General features: G+C 42.7%; 1 protein-coding gene across 9 annotated transcripts in view; it reads left to right on the forward strand.

Moving 5' to 3' along the window:
- The first annotated feature begins 1,006 nt into the window (after positions 1–1,006).
- The window catches only part of MBNL2 (muscleblind like splicing regulator 2), a 131,200-nt gene continuing 112,492 nt past the window's right edge, over positions 1,007–19,714 (forward strand). For 2 of the 9 annotated variants that reach the window (XM_080375016.1, XM_080375006.1), the window contains exon 1: positions 1,021–18,791. The gene's annotated coding sequence lies outside the window, so the exon portion shown is untranslated. Of the gene's footprint in view, positions 18,792–19,714 lie in introns of all 9 variants that reach the window. The other 7 variants (XM_080375009.1, XM_080375005.1, XM_080375015.1 and 4 more) reach the window with 7 other exon arrangements.

The following is a 19,714-nucleotide window of genomic DNA, read 5'->3' on the forward strand; positions in this document are numbered from 1 at the left end:
ACTAATCAAAAATACAGCAAGTAAAGATCATTGTCACAAATGCCTGAAATGGAGACATTGTTACAGATGTTAGAAATTAAAGGTTTTCATTATACTGGATCATCCAGTCCGACTGCCAATACTGTGCTTTGCTGCGTACTTTCTAATGTCTCACACAAGTGCTAGGATACCATAAGTATTAAATACATCATATTCCTTGAAATGCATCATGTTTGCTTAAAAAAAGTGTTCCATAATTGTAGTGCTAGGTAGACATGATCTTGAAAGGTGGTCCACTTCCATGGGGCTTTACAGCAATGCACTGGTCCTCCTGCTCAGATCTAGTTACTAGCCTGGAGTCAGTCTGAGGCACTTGTAAGATTAGACAGGCTTCCTGTGGAGAGCTAGACTGCAAAACAGCCCAGAATAAAAAAAAAAACAGGTTCATCTCTATACTATTAGGCTGAATAAAGAGAGAAGAGAAAAGGCTGGCATTTATCTTTTCCCTTCCCTTCCCTTCCCTTCCCTTCCCTTCCCTTCCCTTCCCTTCCCTTCCCTTCCCTTCCCTTCCCTTCCCTTCCCTTCCCTTCCCTTCCCTTCTTTCTCTGTTTTTCTTTAGGAGTCAGGATTTTGTTGAAAAGAAGTCCCCATCTCTGTTAAAACTGTCAAGCTGCAATTCTGAGTCCATATGGTTTCTTCATGGGGATGTGTTTGTCAGAGAAACATAGTATGTTCAGTTACTCTCTCGTGCTTTCTGGTAGAAATTGAGAAGACAAGGGCCACTAGAGAGCTCCCAATATCTGGATTTCAGTCCTTTTTTGCCTGCATTGTTTCCGGCAGTGGGAAGGCATAGAAGCTGCCATCTTCAGCAGTTTGGGAGAAGGTGTCTCCTAGCTCCCTAGCATGCTGCATGCATCACTCTGCTGAGCGCTGTGATGCAGCAGTCCTTGTTGTAGTTGACCATGAGTGACATGGGATCCCCTGCACTTCCCCCCCCCCCCCCCCCCCCCCCCCAGTTCTTCTCTGCTGTGGATGTATGTCTCAAAAGCCATGCTGCTCCACACAGATTATATAGAAGCCACCCCTCCTGGCAGTCCTCCTGTTGCAGGTGGTACAAACCCCCTCCACCCCTTAGAAAATCTTCCTTTATCATCTCTCATTGCCTTCACCCCCCTGAGAAAATTTGTCTGTACGTTACTGACAACCTATTGCTGATTATAAGCCCTTACAAGACCACAATGTCTGAGTATTTAAAATAGAATTTAATTCTTGACTACAAGTCCTTCAGATCTGGTGGTCTGTGGAGTCTTAACGTTTGTCTTGCTTCCTGTAAATAAATGTGACTAAAAAAAGAATTTAATTCCCTCATAACATGTAAAGGAGTAAGACCAACATTTTCTTATGGAAACTCATGAATGACAGCAGCTGAAAGTTAATAAATCTATTTGATCGTTCCATCACTCTCCCAAGCCAACTCCTTAACTAGATTGAAATGCTTCAGTGGGATGTTGAAATCTTGAATGTACGTGGGAAGGATCTATACTTTACAGTGCTGGGCATCAGGGAACAGTGTTCATAGCGCACATGTAAAAAATAATGACAGTAAGAGTTTTCTTGCAATTGATATTGATTAAAAACCCCAGGATCTGAGAACATACTTCACTGTAAGGATCAAGTTCAATCTACGCATTTTGGATATTTGACTTGTACCTCCATTTTAGATGCCTGTTGAATCACCATTCCCAAAGTAAGGGCCAAGGTTCTTTGAGAAGGGGTAGAGGTCTTCAGAGACACCTACCTCTTTCTTTATAGTGGTACCTTGGTGAAACAGTCCTCTTAAAGTGAGCGTTCAAAGCTACAATGTAGCACCTATAGTAGGCAGACTGTGTTGCAAGCAGAGTCACTGACCACATTGCTGATTTTTTTCCCCCCAGTGCAAATCCTTAAACTACAATTGTTGTAATTTGAAATAATAATATAGTATGCTGTTTATCGTATCTTTTATGTAGTTGTTCCTACTCACAGTCTATGTTTGTTTAATGGAGAAGCTCAAAATGTAATATGCTGCTCCTGCTGATCAAAGTTGCAAAAGACCTTTTTTCTGTCTTGGCTTATGCAATGCATGCAAATATCTCTTGTTCTTCCCTAACGACTCTGTCTCACCATTGTTTCCTTGTTTAAAGATATGTTTACTGTCATTATACGTTTTTTATTAAGGTGTCCACAGCTGCTTTCCTAAGAAACTATTGATTCTGTCTCTCTGCCGGTCAGTTGTTCGGTTTCAGTCTGCTCTAGGCTCAGTATCTTTTGAAGCCATGGCTCAGGTTCAGCTGAATTTGTCAGAGGAACTGAAAGTTCAGATATTAAGTTTTCACGAGTTTTAAGAAACTAAAAGTTTTGTTAGGTAGGCAACCACATCAGCAGGCCGCTGTTGGAGAGGTCCCAGGATGACTTTGATCTATTTGGCTTGCCCATTAGCCAGCTAGCATGTGTGTACTGGCCTGCTGGTCAGCATTCATACAGCTGGGAACAAGCCCAAGCACACGACATGAATCATGTTCTCCCACAGTTACCCTTTTGCTAGACCAAGCAGTCTAAAACCTTTTACTTTCCTCCTGCAAAGCAAGCTCTCCGTTCCCTGGATTATTTGAGTATCATTTGCAACTGTTGGAATTTCAGCTACACTCTCTTAACCATGGGTGGGCAGAGATGCACGTGGGAGTCCAGCTGAGGTCACGTTAGGACTAGGTGGTATTAATTTTTGCTTGACTCCAACAGGATTATCTTGGCTGATTTAAGACTCATTCTCAAAAGCAGCAAGAGCGTGCTTACATTTGTGCTGCGTTTGAAGAATTGCTGAGGGCAAGAGGCCCTTTTGTACCTACAATTCTTTTTTCACTATTGAGTTGCACTACAACAAGCTACCTTCTGCTTCTGTACATCTCCTTAAAATGCCTCTGTGACATTTCTGCTTCTGTGCATCTCCTTAAAATGTGTTCAGCTGTATGATGACTTTGAATCTCTGGCAAGTGACAACAGCTTTAGTGAGTAACTCTGGAGCAATGAAGATGGTCTTGGTCTAGAGCAATCAGAAGCTACTAACTTAAGCTTTTCCTTCCTTTTATTTGCTGGATGTTTTAAGCAGTAAGGTCAATTTTATGAAAATGAAATTCTGTGAAATGCTAGAAAGCATTTCAAGGTTGTGTTCAGAATTTATCTCTTAAGGGAGATGAATGATTTCTGGACTTCTCCCTCATTTACTTTATAGGAATAAATCTTGCAGTAGCAAATTTTTCTGCTTGGCCATCCAGTCCTCTGTACCCTGCAGGAATAGTGCTATTATTGAACAAGCTGTTACACATACTAGTCTTATGATGTGTCCATGTCTGATAAGAAAGGGAGAGATCAGTACAGGCAAGCAGCTGAACTAACTGGAAGACAGAAAAAGAGAAAGCAAAGCTCTTTTATGTGGTGATTGTAGAGATGGCCAAGCATAGGATGCTGGGCATTAGAATTTAGAACTTAAATGTATGCTTGAACTGTCATTCTGGTTACTAAAAGGTTTCTGGCCAAGCAAGTGGGTGCTTTGGTAACAGTCCTTCAAAACTATGTCATGAGAGAGGAACTGTCTTCTGGCCTGTTTGAAGTTTGGCCTTTTCAAATACACTGGTAGATTTTTAGCTAAAAAACTGAACATGTGTTTGAAGTTTGCTCATCTTTATTTGGCTGATAAAAAGAAGAGTGAAATGAAAACAGATTTTTTTTTTTTTTTTAACAAGGAAGGATTCATTTTCTTACTTAGTGGAAAAGTATTGAGTTATGCTATTTCATATGAAAGCCATTTCTTAGTAACGAAAGTGTTTTTCCTTTTGTGTGATAAGATGGGTGGACTATAAAGTATCTATAAAAAAGAGGAATGGGAAATATATTTATATAAAGAGCTATACCGTGTGCTTTTTGTTAGGATTGTTTTGTAAAACTGACTTGCTGGAAGTAATCCACAAATAGGCTTAAAAATAAGCCTCAGTATTTTATTCTGAATATCTCATCAACAACAATAAGAGAACATTATGCATATTGACAGAGATGACTCTTTGTGTCAAGTATTCACTGTAGTTTCAGAGCTGTTGCATTTTTAAGTGTGTTTGCAAAACATCTTTGGACCTCTCGGACCCACTGCAGTCATTTTATTTTAATATCTTATCTGAAGACTTCTCCTGATTTCTATTCATTAACATGAAAAAAGCAATCAACCACATACATTTAGATAACCAGAGCTATGAGGAGCATCTGTTTTCCAGGCATCTCTGTGTTGTACGTGACCTATGGTCTGATTTGGCTGAAATCTGATAGTGTTGTATAATTTTGCATGCCATCATTAGAACATTCCTCTGAGGGGCACCGGAACAGGTCCCAAGCCTGGGAGCAGTGTCTTTGGGTGATCGTCCTGCTCTTAAGGAAGCTCTGCGCAGAATGACACCCAGCACGTGTGGAGCAGTGTCCCAAGGGTGGGCACGCAGCCTTTGGTGGGCAGGCACGAGCTGGCCTGCACGCTGAGCTGCACGGTAGCTGCGTAGCCGCGTTAGTGCGAAGATCTACTAAACCTAGAAAGGTTTAGTAGCTGTGATTCACTCAGCCACAGCAACGGCTGTCTCAGCGCACAGGTTTGCACAGCGGTTTGCAAAAAGCACGCAGACATGTCCCTCCTTCTAGCTGCGCCAGGCCTACACATGCAGAGAAGATGGAGGCTGTGTGTATGTCAGCCAGCAACTTGATGCATTAGGAGCGGGTCAATAGATCTGCTGTTAGATGCTGAGCCTTCTACATCTTCAATAAATGTGGTCTGAAGTTTTGACTCAGAGTAGGTTTGAAGTGGTGGTCTGGACCAAATGTCTCTGGCTGGAAACTGTCTGATGTTTGGTTTGGGCATTGCAGTTTGGAGCCCCACATGGGGATGGAGCACATTTGGGGAACACCTGGTATGGGGCTTGGGATTTAGTTTCTCTGAAAGAAATCTAGTCTGTATATATAAAACCCATTCCTTTTATGCAACAATGTGCAGTAAGTGTGAACAACTGGGGGATTTGATTCAAAATTGCTTTAAGGGTCCAAGCCAAAATGCCAACATAGACACAGCCTTATTAATTTCCTAATTATATTTGGTCACTCATTCCACATTTCCATCAGAACAAGAAGATGTGTACAATTCATGTAACTTAAACCCAGTGTCATTCCCTATGACTTCTCTTGAAACATCATGTACGAGTAGCTTGAAATTGAAGAATGGGATATAATGAGGTGAAAAAATCCAAATGTTTTATTTCAATGGCTTCCTCTGGAAAGAAGCATGAGCTTTATCACTATGGGTTTTACTTACGTTGTGATGCTGCATAGATAATGGATTTAAACACCAGAGAAACAAGTTAAACTATCAGAAGTCCTGAGATGGTGGCTACCACTGCAACGTGATGGTTTACACAAACTTTTATGTTATATTTTTGTGAAATTTTCCATGCAGTATATGCAGGAGGTTGGACAAAGAAAGTGATCTGAATGCAAAGCCTACCTAAATTTCTTGAATACTTAAGTGCCTCTACCTTTAAAAACTTGGGAAAGATGCAGTAGAAGAAAATTTTAAAATATACTTTTAAATTAAAATTATGATTTCTGATCAACACTGGGAGTTGTGCCCAGGATGAAAGGAATACACATTATATTCACTGACATTCAAACACAAAAAATAAACCATAAGTGAAGTTTAAAGCTAATCCTTTGATCTGTGATTCAAATCCAATCCAGGTCAGTAATGACTGAAAGCCGTTATCATCAGGCTGACCATTCCCTAAAACTGTCGAGGTGATGTCAGGCTAATTTCCCTGAAGACTGGTGGGTGTATCACAAAACTCTCCACTACACTTCCACCAGACCTAACAAATAACTCAGATATCTGGACAATAAAGAAGGGGAAGAGCACAGACACAGAAATGCCTTCTTAAGCCTGCTGCTGCTTCCATTGGAAGTTTGGGCAGAATAATAACATATACAAACCTGAGGTACTGTACTACTCAGCATCGCACCTCCTCTGCAAGTTAAGATCTCGGGGCTCTCCCTGTCCATCGCCTTTCATAGCTATGTAATTATTTTTAAAAATCTATTTGCATACAGATTGCATGAAAATTGACTAAGAGTAATATTTTAAAGCAGATTACCAATGTTTAGTACTAGTCAGTGAAGTTCAGAGGTACTAGTTGTAAACATTTCTCATAAGTCTCAACAGAAGAGCACCTGTAAGTGTAACTTAAATCTTAACTGCAACGTAAATCCTCCAATGAAGACATACAAAAAAATGAAAAAGTCTATGTAACATTATAACAAAATAAATTCCAAATTCTTACTTCATATTTTATTAATCATCAGTACCTTTATGATCTGATATAGAGCAAATCTAGGTTTTCATCATTACACATGAGGATGAAAGGCTGAGCATCTTTAACCCATGCTGTCTACAGATCTGGTGCCAGAATTATTATATTGAAGTCACCACTCCAGATGACAGCAATCTAATGTGTTACCAGCCAAACGAATATAAAAGGGAAAGATTAAAAAAAAAAAAAAAAGGCATCATAAATAATCTTCTGTAGCAATATTGAAAGTGCTTTGAAGCAACAGTTCATTCCTTACTCAGAAAAGCTGGAGGCTGCAAAGGTCTCCTAGATTACCATAGTAACTAAAAGAATAATTTAAATCTGACTTTTAAAGAGTTGTAAATAATGCAAGTGTAATATCAGTCACTGTTCGTTGCCATTTCACATGCTCTTGAAGACAATGTGAAGAAGACTGTGGTATCACAGTTGCTCTTGTAAGGAATTCCAGCATAATAAAATGATGTGTCCAAATCTATCCCTTTCTCTGTTGTTTCTTTCTGGAGCTATCTGATGAGAAAGAAGAACTTATACAACAGGCTTCATTTACATCTCTCTTTGGGAAGATGAAATGGTTGTAGACATCCACTTCCCTGTTTGTCTAAACCCCATCGTTATAAAGGATCAAGAATATTATTCAGACTCCCTCTATGTGTGTGCTGAGTGTTGAAGGATCTGCTGTAAGTGTGCTGGTACACAGCTGCAAAACGCATGTCAGGGTCTTCTCTGTTATATGCAAGAGTGGAAACACACAGCTATATGGGTGCTGTTTCAACAATATTAAAAAGATTATCAGATAAAAATTTTTGGATGGGGATTTAAATACAAGGATGAAATAGTACTGATGATCTTGTACAGATTGCTGTAAGTAAAAACGGACATAAAATTCCAGTCTTGTGAGTGGGAATAAAAACTACAGCAGGCCAAGAAATTCCTGAAGAACCACACAGATAGCCCTTTTTGTCATCTAAAAAATAGGTTTTATAAATAATTCAGAAGATATCCAAGGTGTATGTATGAATAGAAAAGATATGGCTGAGGATTATATGGAAACTTGGAATTCTGAGCCAATTCCCAGATGCTATTTTAATTCCATATGGTGTGCAATGATTTTACAAAATACAGTAAAGCAGTGGCATGTGATTTGGAAGAGCAAATGAGTGCACGCTTTTAGGCATTAGGCCTTAGTCCCTTTCATGGGTAGCTCTGGAATTTCATAACATTCCTCCCTTTGACTAGAATCAGATGGTTCTGTATCTCCTGGGTCAACTTCTCATTGTCATGGTAGTCATGACAGGGATGAGAAAAGAGCCTTCTGAAAGCAAGTTGAAAATTCTTGGCAAATTGAGTAAAGTGCTGCCTAGAAATAATTTTCTTTAGCAAACAACCTACACTCATCTTCATCTCATCTAATTACTGGAGTGGCCTCTTCAGATACAGAAAATGAACAGATCCAGTTTCCATCCTTAAGACAACCCAGAGTGTTTTGGGATCTGGACAAAACTGTTTTATTTCCAGAGCTTCTGTCACCCACATTCATATTCCTCCTGGAGAAGCTGTGTTTTCTCAAAAACATCATTTTCCCCATGCTCTCTGACTCTGGATTAATATATTGCTTATTAGCTTCATAGCAGGGCCTAGAAACAGAGTCTTCCTTTTGCTTAGGCTGCTCTTGAGCCCAGGCTGCCTGACACACCGAGAATATATACCTGTGTGTGGTGTGTGCGCCAAGGCTGTTTGGCCATGATCCAGGCAGCCTTTATGTCTTGTCCTAAAGGGAAATGTGCTGTTGCTGCCTTTTCTCCCTGACATATGAGGCACCATCTCAGGAAACCTATACATAAGATGTATTTTCAAGAGAGTGATATTTACCACTAATCTTTACTGTATTTATTGCAGGCGCAATGGGAGGAAATAGGAAAATCTAGTATAAAAAGCTACATCCATAATTAAAAGACAGAAAAATGAACAAAAAAACCCAAACAAACCCAAAGGGATGTTGTGACAGACAATCTGTTAATATATATTCAATACAAAGAATTAAGTTCAGTGCAGAGGCATGTGCCTTTGCCTCTTTAAAGGTATGGGGACTTTGTTTACATTGTGGTATTGGTATGAAGTGTACAAACCCTACAGTGGCTCAGGCAGGGAAAGAGTAAAAGAAATAAAGCAGTTTAAGATTGGTATTAGTCTTGTGTTAAAATAGACAGGACCCATATAGGTGGGCATAGCATTGAGTCTTAGAAGAAAACGTAGCTAGTTCTAATCAATAACACAAGTAAGAGGGCTTACTTTAATGTAATATCTGACTTGATATCATCCTTTTAAATGAATATAATCCTTACCCTATTAAACTTTAGTCTAACATTATACTGAATTCGTAGCACTTACATTGCACTTTGAAGAAGCAAAGTGCTGTGAAGTATTGATCGTGCAGCAAAAGATGGTTTTGAGTATTTAGAAAGACTGTGCTAGTTTTACTTGGAGGTAGAAAAGACTGTATCAGTCTCCCAGCTCTTGTTTTTGGCAATGAGAAACTGAAGCCCAAACCTGAGATTTCCACTGAGTTAGTTATTCTGTGTAATCATCCGGTTTTCCACATTTATTAGAAAGATCCATAACAGAAATAGTTCCACAACAACCCTCTCAATTTTTGCACCTTGCACTTTTTTTATTACCCAGTCATTTCATACCCATTTTGCCTGACTCATTTTTCCTACGGTGCCACTCTTACTTTGTATTACAGTTCCACTGAATTGAATTGGCTTTGCGGAGAACTCAAGTGCCCCAGCAATGGTACATTTAAAGGTAGATAATGTTAGGTAAGATAGCAGAATAAAAAGGGCTAAATACTGCTGACCTTTGTTATTACCTAGGAATTCATATGGTTGTGATTTTTAGCTGCAGCTGATTTTCACAATCCTGTTTAAAATCCATCAAAAAGGAATAGAAATATTCTTATATCATTTCAACCCTGCCCAGCTCCCTTAAGATGTGTTGCTATAAAATAACGATTCTTTTAAAGATGGGTGGTTTATCTGTAAGATTATGTAAACTTAATTTATATTATATTTCTATACTATCTAACTATTCTAGCGTCACAAGCCACAACTGAATTTTCACTGGTGAAGTACCATGTTTCCATAATGCTTCCAGGTGAAACAAGTTTCACAGCTTCATTTTTAAAAGGTTTGTTTTTTTTTTCCCAAATAAATCTCTATTTAAGTTTTTAAAATGAAGAAAAATCTAATCTGGGTAGGCAAAGGACTTCCAATGTTAAGTTCTTCTGAGGTATGCTGGTTAAAAAAAAAGGGGTCCACTCAATGAATCATAGAAGAGAAAAGCCAAAGATAAAATAACGGGGATTATACCCAACATATGTGCCCCTTCAGATTTATAAAACACAGTATAGGCAGCCATTTAAATGTCAAAGCATACGTTCAACATACTTAAGACACCACTTGTACCCTACATGCTGTAAATTTGGTCCAGACTATCCAAATCACAACTAGAAATAGGATGCTGCCAAATCAGAGTTTTATTCCATATGTAACATCAGTACAAGATGTACAACTGAGTACAAGATTTCCCTGTTCAGTGCCAGATACCCTATTAGTTAACCTACAGATGCATCGCTTCTTCACAGTGCAGCATTGGATTTATCCACAAGAAAGCGTTTATATGAATCATACATTAGTGGTGAATTATGTAGATGTGAAAGCATGTATCACTTTCCCATCTGTGACTTCACTTTGTATTGCTCTCTGTATTGATTTGGAAATAAAAACCCTTTTGGTTTTGCTCTAATCTGTTGCTCAGCTCCAGTTCCATGCTCCGCCAGGGTCGCTCAATGTGGCTGTCACATCCGCAGCTCCTGGCTGACCTCTCCCAGCCTTTGCTCTCCTGATTGCACCGAGTGTGTGGCAACACCCAGCTCAGATGGCAGTCAGAGTTGGGGCACTCGGTATCATCTGGCTGTGAACCTGCTTCATTGCAGCTGGGACAATTCTACTATACGGCCTTTTAAATATTATTATTTTTAATTTAAATGGATTAAGAAAAAGACCTAAATGGATTAGCTGCCCCTTGTTTTCAACATTCGCTTTTCACGTCAGAATTTACACAACTTACTTCACCACGTTACTTTTTCACCTTCGCACTTCCAGAAACTCTCAACATTTTTTTCACACTGTAACTAAGGCTTATGTAGTGAGGAGGGCACCTGTGCTTGTCAATGCATTGCATGCAGAAGGAAATGAATTATTTAAACATTATCCATTTGCAGCAGCGCTGAATAGGTATAAAACTCTGACATAACTTCTATGAAGTTGTTCCAGTAGCTTTAGGGATCTGTTAAGTATTCACTGAGCATATCCCTACAAGAGTCATTTGCACATTTAAAAAATTTACTATAGTTTATAAGCCACTGAATATTTCAATGCTTTGTTCTATAATTCAAAGGATAAATTATAAAAAATATTTGTGTATTTTTACTAGGTAACATTAAAATCAAAGTTCTTAAATAGCTATCATTCTTAAGACATTGAGTAGGAGAAATACTGAAAAGTGTGTATTAAATTGCAGAATAAGTCTCTATTCTTTCTCAGAGAAAAAAAAACCCAACCCAACCAAACAAAACCCAAATGTGTGTACTTAAATTCATCTCTATTCAGCAAACCATTTAAACATACCAAGGCTCCACTGGAACTTCAAGACATACTTAAGTGGCCTGACAAATAGCGATGAACTTAAACAAATGCTTAAAGTTAAGTGCTTTGTTCAGTGATGCAATTCCCACCCTGTAAATTATTAAATAGATGTAGGTGAAACTGTAAAGTATGAACTTTAGCAACCTTACTAATGAGTGTGAGAAAACTTCTCTGGTAGGGAACTAATAATAGTTAAAAATGTGTTCGCTGTCTTTTAACAGAGTCATACAGTTTGGTTACATTTAGGTACAAAAATGATATTTTAAAAAGTGTGTGTAGAAACAGATACATGATGGGGTTTTGTATAAAAAAACCAAAAGAGTATTATTTTAAAAATACAATTTCTTTAGCAGATGAGCATCTGCAGCATTAAATTCTGCCCAGATTTAGACATGGCAGCAGGAATACCTGGTGCAACATCTGACCTCTTGATGCTGTGATTTTAGGAGGATATGGTCTGGATGTGGGTCCCATTTTAATGCAGGTCTGATTGGATTATTGCTGTGGTCTTGCTAGCCTTAAAATGCTATAGGGTAAAACACGTGAAATACATTATCCTATACATGAATCGTCAAAACATTTGGATCTTACCTAATGAAAAATTGTTTTATGCTAAAGCTTATGAGCTACATATACAACATCAAGATGGAAAATATATAGCATTGGTTAATTCAACCTAGGGAATGTTTGCTGGGTAGTTTGTAAGGAAAGAAATAAGTGAAAAACTTCAAGGAAAAGGGTTATTTTCTTTTTTAAAGCTTCTTAATGCAGTATGCCCTGCTCCCAAAGGGAACGACTCATTATCAGACCTTCTCTTGACAAAGAATAGTTAATTGTCACTCTAAAAATTACTCTGTTGTTTATGTATTTCTGATTAGAATCTGACTACACTCCGTTTGGGTAAACATGTAATGGTAGCACCAATATTCATCTGTGAGACTCTAAAAGAGCTAATTACCCAAAGCTTAGACTAATTGTCAGCATAATGGACAAAGAACACGGCTTTGAAGTAGGAAGTGTTAAGAGAAACTGCCAGTTGTTCAAAGATAGCCAGTTGGATATGTAGATAGCCATGATTTCATTAGCATGTAAAGCTTTTACTGGGCAGAATGCCACCCTGGTTAAAAAATGAAACGAGGAAATGAGAAAATAGAAAATCAATTTGTAAAGACTCAAGTGGGAAACAAAGAAATTAATGACAGGGATTGAAAGTAATAAGATAAAAAAAGAAGTTACTTGCTGGAGTACTAGCAGGCAACTGGATTAAATGCAGTAAAAGGGCACTTTTAATAAGGATTAGGAGGAGAAGAAAGGAAGACTCCTACAACAAGTATATGTGAAGTATGGTAGGTAAACAGTACAAGAGATTTCTGTTTGGTATTTGGAGCAAAGGGATTATGTATCCACATAAGAAAGAGGCAAAAAGAATAAATATCACCTGCAAGAAAGCAAGCAGACCAGGATCTGTTCAAATTAAACTTCAATCCTGATGGAGTTAGACAAGAACCTGTCCTCAGCTGCTAATAAGGCATCTCCCTAGGTCATGAGTAATTCCAGAAAAGTGTTGTCAAAGCTGCATCAGTTTTGAAAAGCTTGAAAGGACCTGTTGAATAATTAATTATGTCAGTCATAACCATAGCAAAGAGATTGGTAATTTGGGATCTTATTAACAAAAATTAGAGGTTAAAATATAATTAAGATTAGTCAACATGGCGTCCTATAAGGTAGTTCTTTTGCTGGGTGGGGGGTGTCTGTGCTTCTTTGCTTGCTTTGAGAAGTACATAATTCTGAGTGCTAAAGACGACTGCATTCACATAACAGCCATTGATTTCTTCAAAGCTTTTTAGTCAATACCACAATAACACTTTGATTTAAAAGAACTTCCATTATATGAAATTAACATTACATAGATTAAAAACTGGCTTACTGGTTGATCTCCAGATGTCACTGTTAATGAAAAGACATAAACAAAGCAAATTATTGTGATGAGGGTTTTTTCCCAGAGATTGATTTTTGTTGCCTAATACTTTTATCAATGATCTAGACAACATAAAATATTACGGTAAAGTTTGCAGATGATAGTAAATACTGAAGAGCACGTACTACTTTTGCCAGCGGGGCTGAATCATCTTATTGAGAGGCACAGTCCCACAAAAAGGCAAACTAAAAGGGCCAAATACAATGTATTACACATGGGATCTGGCAACATTAGCTGTATCTGTAGGGCAGGAGGCTCAGGGTCAAAAAAGATTTTTACAGTGTGAGGCTTGAGAAATGCAGCGTGTGTGGTCTATCGAAGACTGAAGAGAATTAAAGTGGCTGCTAGCTATAGGAGTGAGCAAAGGAGGGAGCTCGGTCAGGGCTGGCTTCTCAACCTGGACGACAAAGGTGCAACACTATATATTCAGTGGCTGGAACTTTGAAGTTGACTAAAAACAAACTTGAAATGAGAGACAGCCTGCTAGGAGCAAACATAACTTTTGGAATAGGTTATTGGGGAAGATGGAGGACTCACACTTACTAAGTGGGTAAAAACCTAATCGAAACTTTTCTCCATGCATATAGTTTAGCCTAGTTTCAGGATGGATAGTCAGTGCTGCATGTTTCTTTTGATTGAGGACTCTATATAGATTACGTGTATATAAGTAAGCTGCCCAGGGCAAGAGTATGGGCTCAGCATCAGCAGTTTGCATTGGTCCACACTGTTTAATGACTATTTAACACGTGGTATAGTTACATGACAGCTAACATGCTTTCAGACAATACTGAACGTGCAAACAGACACCACCACCCCCGAAGCTCAGGGAATAACTGTGCACACCAGGCAGCGCAAATGTGGCCAACTTTGTTGGCTGTAGAAGGAAGCTTAGCCATATGCATGCAACACACACTGTGACACTTGGCTAGAGGGTCAGAGAAGAGTCATATGTAGTAGTATAGAGATGTCCCCATGCAGTCCTGCTGGAGGATAGGAGTACTGTATGGCCCTGAGCATGTTCATTACATTTGCAGCTCTTCATCAAGACAATGAATGTATTAAAATCTTGTATGTCTGGACTTCAGCTGGTTGGCTGTCACAGCAAGGAAAGGCTCCTCTCTGATGCACAGTAGCCCAATTGTATTTTGTGGGTAGAGGTTTTTCTCCCTCTGACACACTGGAAAGGAGTCTCTCCTAGAGCTGGAACATTGGTGGGAAAGCATTCATTTTCTGAAATCATATGGAAAACCTTCCTTCTCAGATGCTTGCCTGCTACGTTTTTTTGGTTTTGTTTTTTTTTTATGAACAAAGCACCAAAGCATTCAACAAATTTATAAATGGGAAAGAATTTGCTTCCAAGTCAGGGGGATCCTATCTTTGGAGCACAGGACACGGGTTTTATCTTAGGATCATCTGGAGATATGGCACCACTGCAAATTAAAGAAGTCAGCCCCTACCAGGCCCTTGTTTAAGTTTAGTTTCTCCTTTTCGTCTGCTGTGGGATAAGATAACCTTCTGCTGTGACTGCTGAAGATGAGTAACAAAGTTATTTGGCTGGCTCTCTGTGGCCGTGTCTTGAGAAAATTTAATAGCACATGGCATATAGTGTCTGTAATATATTGATCTACTGTGGCCTTAAGTGCTGAAATAGTGAAGGTCTGTCAAGCTCCCTAATAAATGTATCATGAAGGTATTTGAAGCATTGTTTCCAAAAAGCATCCTGAACAGCTGGGGCAAATGCCGCAGTCATCATATGAACAAATTTAATGTTGGATACATGAAAAAAGGCATTGCAAGACGTGCTGAAAAAGCAGCTTGCAGACTTAATTTGCTTGGATGATGGCATTGCACAGACTTTGCAATTGTTTATGGAAACCTGATGCTCCAGCATTAAATAATAAAATATATGTTCAATTAACTTGCATGAATTCATAGGTTAAGTTTTCTGTTGTCTCCTTACTATTAAAAAAAAAGCCAAACAAACCAAACCCCCAAAAAAGTAAAGAAAAGAATGAGTTATAGTACTGGCTATGATTCCTGATGGACTCTGTATGTACACATAGGTGCTCACATACAGGAAAACTTCATACTCAGCTGAATTTTTGTGTTCTTTAAAAAATGAGATAGGGTTGAACTGGCTTAACTGTGTTTGAAACAACAAATTAATCTCAGCTTGTGTAGACAGGCATAATGTCAGTGAAAAGATGCCAACTTTCCCTTGCTGCAGCCTGTGAATATATAGATATTAAAAAGGGTCTTTTGTACAGTTTCTTTTTACTGGTAGCCTTGAAAATTAAGGGGCAAAGAGAATTCATGTGTAAATTTAGGAATCTGCCATGATCTAAAACAGGTGGTTGGATTTTCTTGGTACCTACTATTATTCAATTAATCGCACAGCTTATACGAGTATGGGCTTAAGTTACCTCACTCCATAGATCTTCCCTTGTATGAAGTTCCCAAACTGATCTGAGGCTTCAGAGAAAGGGGCTGCACAGCATACGGACTGTGTATGCCAGAGTTCCAATGTCACATAAAAATCGAACGAATTCCTGGAATCCCAATGTTTGAAATTCACGTGTGGAGACACATGAGGGCACCACTGGGCGGGGGATGGCTGCCGGTGGTTAATGATGTCTGCTGGCATCTTCTGCAGGCTGGCTCCTATGAGGCTCCCGGACCTCAGGCAGGGGGCATGGCCGGTGGCCTCAGGGCAAGCCCCTCAGGGGCAGGTGGTGCAGGAGGGGAGTGGAGAGTAGAGACCAGAAGGGTGGATCTCGTGCTCTGTTAAGAGATTTGACAGATTGGCTTTAAGTGTATGCAAACTTTCCGGACATCATTTAATAATTTTGTGAAATATGAATCGCCTTATTCACACACCTTGTTTTAACGGTAGGATACCTTCACTGTTTGTGTTATGTTCTTAGTAAAATGTACAAATACAAATAAGACCAACCCCCCCTGGAAATATTAAAAGAGTTAATGGTATTTAACTTTGTCTTGCTTTCTCATAAATTTTCTAGGCTGTGCTTTTCAAAGCAGGATAATACTGACTAAGCCTCATTAAACTGATTTAGAAACTATTTTTAATAGAAAAATGCAAAATTAATGATTCATGTTCTAATATCAATAAGCCACTTCAGAATGTACACTGATAAACTACGGCTACTAAAAAATCCATTGGTGGAGAGTATGCAAAATGAACAAGATGAGGGCAAGTGCTGGGTAGGCACTTTGGAAGGCATGAAATTCATACGGGGAATAGCCGGTGAGGAAAGGGTGCTGTTAGCACTGACCCCCCTACTTGATGAGTCAACATGAAGTTGCCATTGCAACAAGAACGAATCTCATTGAGGGATTTATCGGCAAATACGCTATTTGTAAGTCATCACTAGTCATTCTACTTTCCTCATTTACTGCTGTGGCTTGTGCTGATTCAGGGTGTCCTATTGTGGACATTACGTTCAAGTGTCTAGAGGAGAGCAACAGAAATGATAAAAGTTTGGGAAAACAGGACAGTCTGAATCAAAAAGAGAAGTCTGAAGGGAAAATATGTAAGAGATTGTTGTAAACAGGGTAACATCAGCTGTTCTCCACACTCACATGCGGAAGACAAAATTTAATCAGGTTAATTTGCTGAAAGAGAGGCAAGAAACAGTTAATAGGCACAGTAAGTTGCCTGAAGAGAACAGGCAGATCACTTGAGGTTTTTAAAAGCAGGGTAAAAACCCATGTCGGATTTGGCCTGAAAAATATTTAATTCCACTTCCCTGTAAGTAGATGCCTAACAGAAAAGCTCAGGAGATCCTGTGTTTTATGATATGAGCTGTGTACTAAAGTCTTATCCATGAAATGTCCTATTGAGGCTTTTTGCATATTTAACATCTTTTTCAGTTCTGCTTTCTCTCATTTAATGAAGATTAAAAAAACCAGTGTGCCAGGGAAAAATTTTACAATCTCACTTATTTTCCTTCACAGAACTGCCATTCCCCAAGACCAAAACTGTGCAAATGGAGGGAAGGAATGGGTAGAGATGCTGTTGTTGCCCCTGGTTGCCTGGGGACTACCGTCCTCGGCAATGGGTTAACCTGGAGCAGCAGCAGACTTTTTTTCTTAAACACCCACGCACCCCCTTTTTAAAGCCATTTTCACCTCCTGCCAGCCAGGGGAGGGTGCTTATTGTACCTGGTGGCATCCTCTGCTAGCCTCTGGCTGGGCCTTTTATTTATTGCATTTATTATATTTCCTTTCCAAAGTAGAGCAATATTAGCATACGTTTCCTCATTGGTTATATTCAAACACCTTTATTCATGGGGTTGCCTTGAACCGACTGCTTAGAACTGGTTTCCAATTAGCCTTAAAATATTAATTCATCACTCTGCTCATTACTTTCAGAAAAAAAAAAAAAAGATTTTCTTTTTGTCTGTTTTTCAGCCTCTGAATGCCAAAGGAGGTGGCTAAGTTGAAAGGCTCGCTTTCTGTCTCAAAATATAACTAACACATTTTGCAGTAGCAGGAATCTGGAAGTTCAGTTACTGATGCTTGCAGAAGACCTCGGGGACAGAGTACAGGAATTTAGCTGACATCGAAGCGCAGATGCTGCCTGATCTGTCCCCCCCCGCCAGCCCTTACGCAGCGATGCCGCAGGAACTCAGACCCAGGTAGCGTGGGGCAGCTGCGGCCCCGCTCCCGGCCGTGCCCGACCCGTTCCCTGCTGCCCGGCTCTCCGCAGGGCCTGCTCAGGGACCCGGGAAGGAATCCCAGCCTTTGTCAGACGAGGCTTCGGCCCTGCCAAGCCACGGCGCAGGGCTCCGCAGAGATCCCGGGGGCGAGGCGGCGGCCACGGCCGGGCTCGGCGGTGCCCCCACGGCTCTGCTGAACCCCGCGGCCAGCTTCCCCGGGCAGAGCACAAGCGCGGCTCGGCACGGCGGGACTCCAACCGGCAACCGTCGCTGCTCTCCCCATCGCTCTGGCTGGGGATATTCTGTGGGTTTTAGGGGAAGGTGGCGACCCTTGCCGCAGGGGGAGCGGGCTGTGGGAGGCGGGGGGTGCCAGGGGCCTGCTCTGGCTGCTGCGGGCGAGGGGAGCGCAGCTTCTCGCCTGTGAACGCCACTGAAGGGGACCAGAAACTGCTCAGGAATTCGAGTCAAAATCCGGGAAGAACGAGCTGGGGGAGCCAAACCAGGCGCTGGTCCCCTTCAGAAGATCGCCTACGGCCATGGTGACACTCCCCGGCTCCAGCGATAACAAGGCACGGAACGCCCCGGGGTGCCTCAGAGCCGGCGGTCCAGCCCGGCCGCAGCACCCCCGGCCGCCGCGCCCGCTGTTTTTGCGGAGGCAGCGCTCGGCTTTGCCGCCGGGTCGGGCCTGGCTCTCCGCGCAACACTGCGGAATCCGGCCCCGGCGGCCGCGGGACGGCGCGGGGGGGCGGTGCGGGCCGCAGGGGGCAGTGCGGGGGGCGGTGCGGGAGGCGGCGCGGCCTGCGGCGGGCGGTGCGGGCTGCGGCGGGCGGGCCCGGCCCGGCCCCGGGGCGGTGCGGCACAGCGCTCAGCCCCGGCAGGGAGGGGCCGTACCGCCCCTACGCGAGGAGCTGCCGCCGTCGCGGTCGCGGCGGGAGAGGTGACAAGCTGCTGCGCGGAGCCGCCTCCGCCCGGGTGGGAGAAGTGGGTGCCCTCCCCCCGCCGCCTCTCCGCGCCCCGCTCCGAGGTAAGGCAACGGCCCGCGCCGCCGCCGGCCTCCCCGCGGCGGCGGGGCCGGGGGCGGGGGGGGGCAGCGGGTCCTGCGGCGACTCCGTGTCGCCTGCGTGTCCCCCGGGCCGCGCGGGGACGTTGCGGTGCGCGGCGGCGGGAGTTTCGTTTTCCGCCGCCCCGGGGGGCAGTCGCGGCAGCGGTGCCGGCGGCCCCGGGGGACCCTGGCGGCGGCGGCGGCCCGCGGCGCCTCCCTGCGCAGGGAGCGGCCGCCGGAGCGCGACCGGCCGAGCCGCTGCCTGTCCCGCCGCACCTGGCCGGCCGGCCGCCGCCCCCGAGCCCGCCGCGGCCTCTCCTGCGGCAGCTGCCGCCCCGCCGGGTCCGCGGGAAGGCGCTCCGGGCCCGGCGCTCGGTCGGGTGCCCCCTGCCCCCGCCGCTCGCTTCCCCTTGGCGGCTCGGGGGGAGCCGCCGCGGCGTGGGACGGGCGGGAGGCGGCGGGAGCTGCCGCCTGCCCGTCGCATCTGGTTCGGCGGTGATTTATGGTTTTGTTAACTCAGCATTTGGCAGGGCGTGCTCGCGGGGAGCAGCAGCGAGCGGCAGTCCTAAGTTTCTGGTACTTCTGGAAGGGGAAGGAGAAGGGCTCCGCGGGGCCGTGGCCGCCCCAAGGGCTTCCTCCGAACCGCCCCCCCACCCCTCCCCCCCGCCCCAGCCCCCCACCCCTCCCCCCCGCCCCAGCCCCCCACTTGAGCGCTGCGGCCGGGGCTCGCTGCGGCGCGCGGCGAACGGCGCTGGGCAGGTTGGCGGGGGGGACACACGCACTGCCACGCGGGGAGGTGAGTGTGACAGCAGGGAAAAACTGTCAGGAATTAAATGTTTTCTTCCTGTCAGTTTTGTGCGGAAACCCTGTATATTTATTCCTTCTGCGTATGTACGTGTATATTT

Source organism: Falco punctatus (assembly GCF_963210335.1).
Source record: "Falco punctatus genome assembly, chromosome: 2".
NCBI classification, from domain to species: Eukaryota; Metazoa; Chordata; class Aves; order Falconiformes; family Falconidae; genus Falco; species Falco punctatus.